Source organism: Molossus molossus, unplaced genomic scaffold (genome assembly GCF_014108415.1).
Source record: "Molossus molossus isolate mMolMol1 unplaced genomic scaffold, mMolMol1.p scaffold_m16_p_1, whole genome shotgun sequence".
Taxonomy (NCBI): Eukaryota; Metazoa; Chordata; class Mammalia; order Chiroptera; family Molossidae; genus Molossus; species Molossus molossus.
In genome coordinates, this window is record NW_023425344.1 from 65355602 (window position 1) to 65361601 (window position 6000).

Consider the following 6000-nt stretch of genomic DNA (forward strand, 5'->3'; position numbering starts at 1 on the left):
CTCAGTGGTTAGAGCATTGGCCTGCGGTCCCTAGAGACCCGGGTTCAGTTCCTGCTAAGGGCATGTACCTCGGTTGCAGTTTGTCCCCGGCCCTGGTTGGTCATGGGGGGGGGGGGGACAGCCACTTGATGTGTCCCTTTCACATTGATGTTTCTCTCTCTCTTCTCTCTCTCTCTCTCTCTCTGTCTCTCTCTCTCTCTCTCTGTGTCTCTCTCTCTCTCTCTCCCTTTCTTTCCCTCCCACTCTACCTAAACAAAAAAAATGGAAAAAATGTCCTCGGGTGAGAATTAAAAAAAAAAATTTTTCAAAAAGTAATCCCTTTGGAATAAAGTTATAATTTCTTAGTCCAGCCTCAGCCCCAATGCTTTCAAAATCAGATGCCAGTCTACCCAGTTTCTTATATATGACACACACTTTCCCATATTTCCACCCTGGATTACACTGTCCCCAGTGTTTAGAATTCCCTGGATTAAAAGCCTATCCAAGGTCAAGTTCATATGCTGCTTTTTTTCCATAAAGCCTACCCAGAATTCCTGCAGCAGAAACTGATCTCTCTCTCTCTCTCTCTCTCTGTCTCATCTAAATGCTTTCTTTCTTTGCATCACTCTTATGGCGCCCGTCGAATACTACCTTGTATTGTTATGTTTATTTCTTTCTTCCTTACAAGCATATAAAACCACCACATAACTCTTGGCATGTGTCATATATACTGAGCACTTAGTAAACACGTGTGAGGTGTTGAATGAATACAGTAAGAGGAACAAATAGTGTGCAGAGATGACAGCAAATATATAAGTGAAGATAAATGTCATGGAAAGCTTTGTTAAAGTAAAAGAAGTAAAACTTTAATACTAAAGAAAGGAATTTTGTTCATAATTGTATCTTGATTTATAATTTCCGTACAAGAAATTTTCAATTTCTCACATAAATAATTCATTGTTTTACCAAATATGGGGGAGGTACAAAGAGGTGTTGAGGTCAGTGGGTAAAATCATTGTGAAAATTCCAGGAGAAAGAGAAAAATCAGAACATCTCAAAGAGAACTTGTTCAGAGTGGCAGTATTATTTGTATCTAGACAATTAAGTGGCCAGATTTTACATGCTGAAATATCTAATCACTTTTGTCGTCTTTGTTTATGGTGTCATGTGGTAAGTAAGCCCATTTGGAATTGGAGTTACTTTTCTGATTGCTTGATACATATAACCTTCCTTCTGGTTCACATAGCTTTGAGGTGAACAGTCTTCTGACCACAAAAGGATGCTGGATGTGTGGTGTTTTGGAAAGGACATGCAAGGAGAGAAGAGAGAAGAGACGGCAACTGTTCTAAGTAGCACAGGAATTGCCTCCCCCTAAAATCAGCTGGTTTTCAAGCCTGTGTCTGCTCCCCCACTACAGTCTCTCTCCCTTTCCTCTCTTAAGATACAGTGCATGATTCAAAGGGGATGCTGGAAGGGAAGAAACAGTGTGGAAAGCATTTACTTGCCTATAGATGAAGAAGTGCTGAGACACTACCAAATGAACCCCACTCTCCCACGCCCCACTCTGCAATAAAGAGGAGGCTGTGTGATCCCGCCCAGGTAAGGAGCCATGAGAAAGGTCCTTCCCCTCCTCCACCACCATGTCCAGGAGATGTAACACGCAAATGTTCTTTAGTCTGTACTTAGGCCTCAAAGCTCTAAAAAGGGTGAATTTCCGGTAGGGCAAGATAGTCTTGGGGAGGAATTCTTCAAGCATACAAGGTCAGAATACCCTGGAGAATAACACAAGAAAGTATTTGCCTAGGCTTGTGGAACAATCTGCATTTATCCAAGCAGGAGATAATGGGGGAGGTTTGAGGGCCTCCCACACTGGAAAGTGTGCTTAATGACTTGGCATCCAGAGAACCCCTCCAGACTAGCAGGAGGAAGTCTAACCTACAAATGAGCTTCTGTGAGAAGTTCTTCCACTTCCCACTCCTGTTGGGAATGGAGCTGGCTGCACATGTGGCAGCCAGATGGCCCCTATTCAGTCAGAAGATGAGGTGGCTGGGACACAAGAGAAGATGGGCCAGCCTCCGACTGCACACTAACACACAGTGCAATCAAACTCGTTTTTGTACAACTTCATTTTTTACTAGCTCAGAGCAACACCTTTTAATTGATGAAATCCAGAGTACTGTATACTTTCAGATTACACATACACTCACTTCACACTCTGCTGAGAAGAATAAACCCATGTTAAAATAAACTAAAAGTTTCAGGCCCTGGCCAGGTAGCCTCAGTTGGTTAGAGTATCATCTCAAAATGCAAAGGTTGTGGGTTTGATCCCCAGCCAGAGCATTTATAAAGAGTCAGCCAATGAACGCATAAATAAGTGGAACAACAAATCAATGTCTCTCTTTCTCTCTCTTTCTATCTCAGAAATCAATTAAAAAAATAATAAACTAAGAGTTGTCATTCCTGTCCTTTTAATTACGTTGTAATAATTTTAAAACAGTAGACAGGATACACAAATCTTAAATGTATAAGATATTAAATATTTCTGAACACTATGATAAGACTACAAAGGATTTCAAACACACAAATTTTCTCTAAAGCACTTCAGCCTGACTGGTGTGGCTCAGTGGACTGAGCATCGTCCCATGGGCTGAGAGGTGCCCGTTGATTCCCCGTCAGGGCACATGTCTAGGTTGCAGGGATGGATCCCCAGTAGGGGGTGTGCAGGAGGCAGCCACTTGATGTTTCTCTCTCACATCGATGTTTATATCTCTCTCTCCCTAAAAAAAAAAATTCAATAAAAAATATATTTTTTAAAAAAAGAAAGTTAGCACTTCAGCTCAACCACAATAATTAATCCAAAAATAGTACATATAGTTGAAGCTCTGAAAGATCTTCTGAAAGTTCCTTCTGAATCATTAGAGATAAACGTGTGTTTAGTCATTTGAAAACTAATTTTAAGGGAGATAAAGCACAATGAAAAACAAGTACATGGATGTAACTTTTTTTTTTTTTTATTCCTCACCAGAGGATATTTTTCTGTTTTATCATCAGAGTGAGGAGGAGGGAGAGAGAGAGAGAGAGACAGAGAGAAACATCAATATGATAGAGCCACATCGACTGGTTGCCTCCCACACAACCCGACCAGGGCTGGGGACGAACCACAACCGAGGTATATGCCCTTGACCAAAATCGAACCCACGACTCATTGGTCCATGGGCCAACGCTCTAACCACTGAGCAAAACCAGCCAAGGCTGGATGTAACATTTTTATGTAGCACACTTTATGCTGCAAAAATAATCTAGTATTTAGTGCTTCAACTCAGGAATAGATAAAATTCAGCCTGCACACAATACTTGTTGCCTACTCCCTCCCCACATTCCTATTTAAACTTCTTTGACAGCTCTCCATTCCCTACAGTAAACTTTCAAGCTCCTTTACTTGGCCTTTCTCCTCACATTCTTTCATAACACTTCAAACGTATCTAGGTATTTTCTTACCTAGAACTCCTGCTCAAGATAAACTGGTCTATTTATTGTTTCCTGAACACATCATTCACATTCTTTCTTTCTCGATTTAACTCAAACCCTTCCCCAAGCATTTTCTCACTTCTTTATTACCTTGCTTGAAGACGTGGTTCAAGTGTTAGCTCTTCCAGGAAGCCTTCTCCGACCACCTCCCTACCAACAGGTCTGCACACATCACACTCGTGTGGAACCCTCTTCCCTGTACTGCTCTGGCAAGTATCGTCTGGTCTTCTAAATGCCTCCATCTGTTGCTACACTTTATATATTTATTCCCTTTCCCAAGGTCAAGGATCAGGTCTACATACTGTCTATTTTATCCCCAGAAATTAGAACTAAAAAGTACTAGAACAAAAAAGACTGTTTTTGATAATAATGTTGATGTGACAATGATGGACCTATGAAAAACAATGACTAGGGTAGAATCTCTCAGGAAATTATTCCCCCCAAGCCCCGCAAAACAACAACAAAAAACAAACACACACATGAACTTCACTGAAAACACTTCGTTCCTTTCCTAAATTCAACAGATATAAAAGTAACTTATACTATGTTTTGACCAATAATAACATAAGTCCTCATGAGATTGAATTTGGTATTCATCTTTTAAGACTGCATTTTAAAATTACCTATACTTCAGCCCTGGCCGGTTTGGCTCAGCAGTTAGAGTATTGGCCTGCGGATCAGAGAGTCCTGGGTTCAGTTCCCACTAAGGGCACGTACCTTGGTTGCAGTTTGTCCCCGGCCTCGGTTGGGGTTGTGTGGGTGGCGACCAGTTGATGTGTCTCTTTCACATCGATGTTTCTCGCTTTCTCTTCCCTCCCTCTTCCTCCCGCTCTATCTGAAGATAAATGCAAAATGTCCTCGGGTGAGGATAAAAAAATTGAAAATTACCTATATTTCACACTATACATAAAAATGTTATTCAAACGTAGACTATCTGACACTTGAAAACTCAGTAGAGAACATTATTTCTAGAGATTTTATTTCTTAGTCAAATTTTTAATGCCCCCCCCAATGCTATAATAATTTTCTTATCTATACCAACCCATCATGGTTTACATACACCTTTGAGTTCTCTGATAACTCATAATTCTTGAAATGGACAAGAGACATGCATATCTGAGCATGTGTTCTGTAATCCTTTGAAAACCCTCTATATCTGAGGATCAGAATTCCTTAATTGTAGTGTTGCCTCTACTATTTTAAAAACATTTTTTTTTTCTTTATTGATTTTAGAGAGCTAGGAAGTGAGAGGGAGAGAGAGACAGAAACATTGATGAGAAAGAACATCGATTGGCTGCCTCCTGCATGTCCCACACTGGGGATCAAACCCACAACCTGGGCATGTGTCCTGACCGGGAATGGAACCAGCAACCTTTTGGTGCATGGGTGGATGCTCAACCACTGAGCCACACCAGCTGGACATGGTTCTACTCTTATGTCACTTTCCTATCAATAAAATGGGAATAATAACATCAATCTTTTTTTTACTGCATATTAGATAACAGATATGAGATAACTGATCTGAACATCCTTACAGGAAAGGTAGTACATAAAGTCAAGGTATTACCTATTAAGATGAAAGTTTGAGCCCTGGCCGGTTTTGCTCATTGGTTAGAGCATCAGCTTGTGGTCCAGAGAGACCCAGGTTCGGTTCCCACTAAGGGTATGTACCTCAGTTGCAGTTTGTCCCCAGCCCCAGTTGGGGTCATGCGGGAGGCAGCCACTGGATGTGTCCCTTTCATGTGATGTTTCTCTCTCTTTCTCTCTTCCTCTCTCTCCTTTCCACTCTACCTGAACAAAAATGGAAATATGTCCTCGGGTGAGGATAAAAAAAAAAGTCTGAGATAGCCAATATTTAAATTTCTTTATTGCTTGAAAAAAAAAAACTTGTTAAAAATAACTAAGCACCTGCAATGTGCCATATAGAGTGCTGCTTGGGCGTTCAAAGATAAATAAGACCCAGAACAGGTCCCAGATCTCAAAATGTAGTAGAGATAAAGAGTTAAACAAATAGATTAAAGGTCAGCAAGCCTGTTTATGAGATAAGAATAGTTTTAACAGATAAACATTTTGTAGTTAATCTGATGAATGGGCACACTTACCATGAATCATAGTTAAGAGAATTGTTATCCTCTCCAGAAGAATTCCATTCTTCTGATTTTATCTGTATTACAAAAAAATGTACTCAACTGTTTTATTATATTTTTAATTTTGTCAACAAAAAATAATTAACATTTGTTTTCTTTCTTGTTATATAAGTTCTTGGTACATGTCATTGAGTCAGTTCCTACTCCTGGTGGCCCTGTGAGTGAGTGATGTCCACAGTCCTGTCCACAACAATCCTCTCAGCTCCTGTAGCCTCATGCCTATGGCTTTTTTTTTTTTAAGTCAATCCATCTCATATTGGGTCTTCCTCTTTTCCTGTTGCCTTTTTTTCCTAAGAACACTGCCTTCTCATGGCAAGCCCAAAGTAAGACACAACCTTGCCTTCTC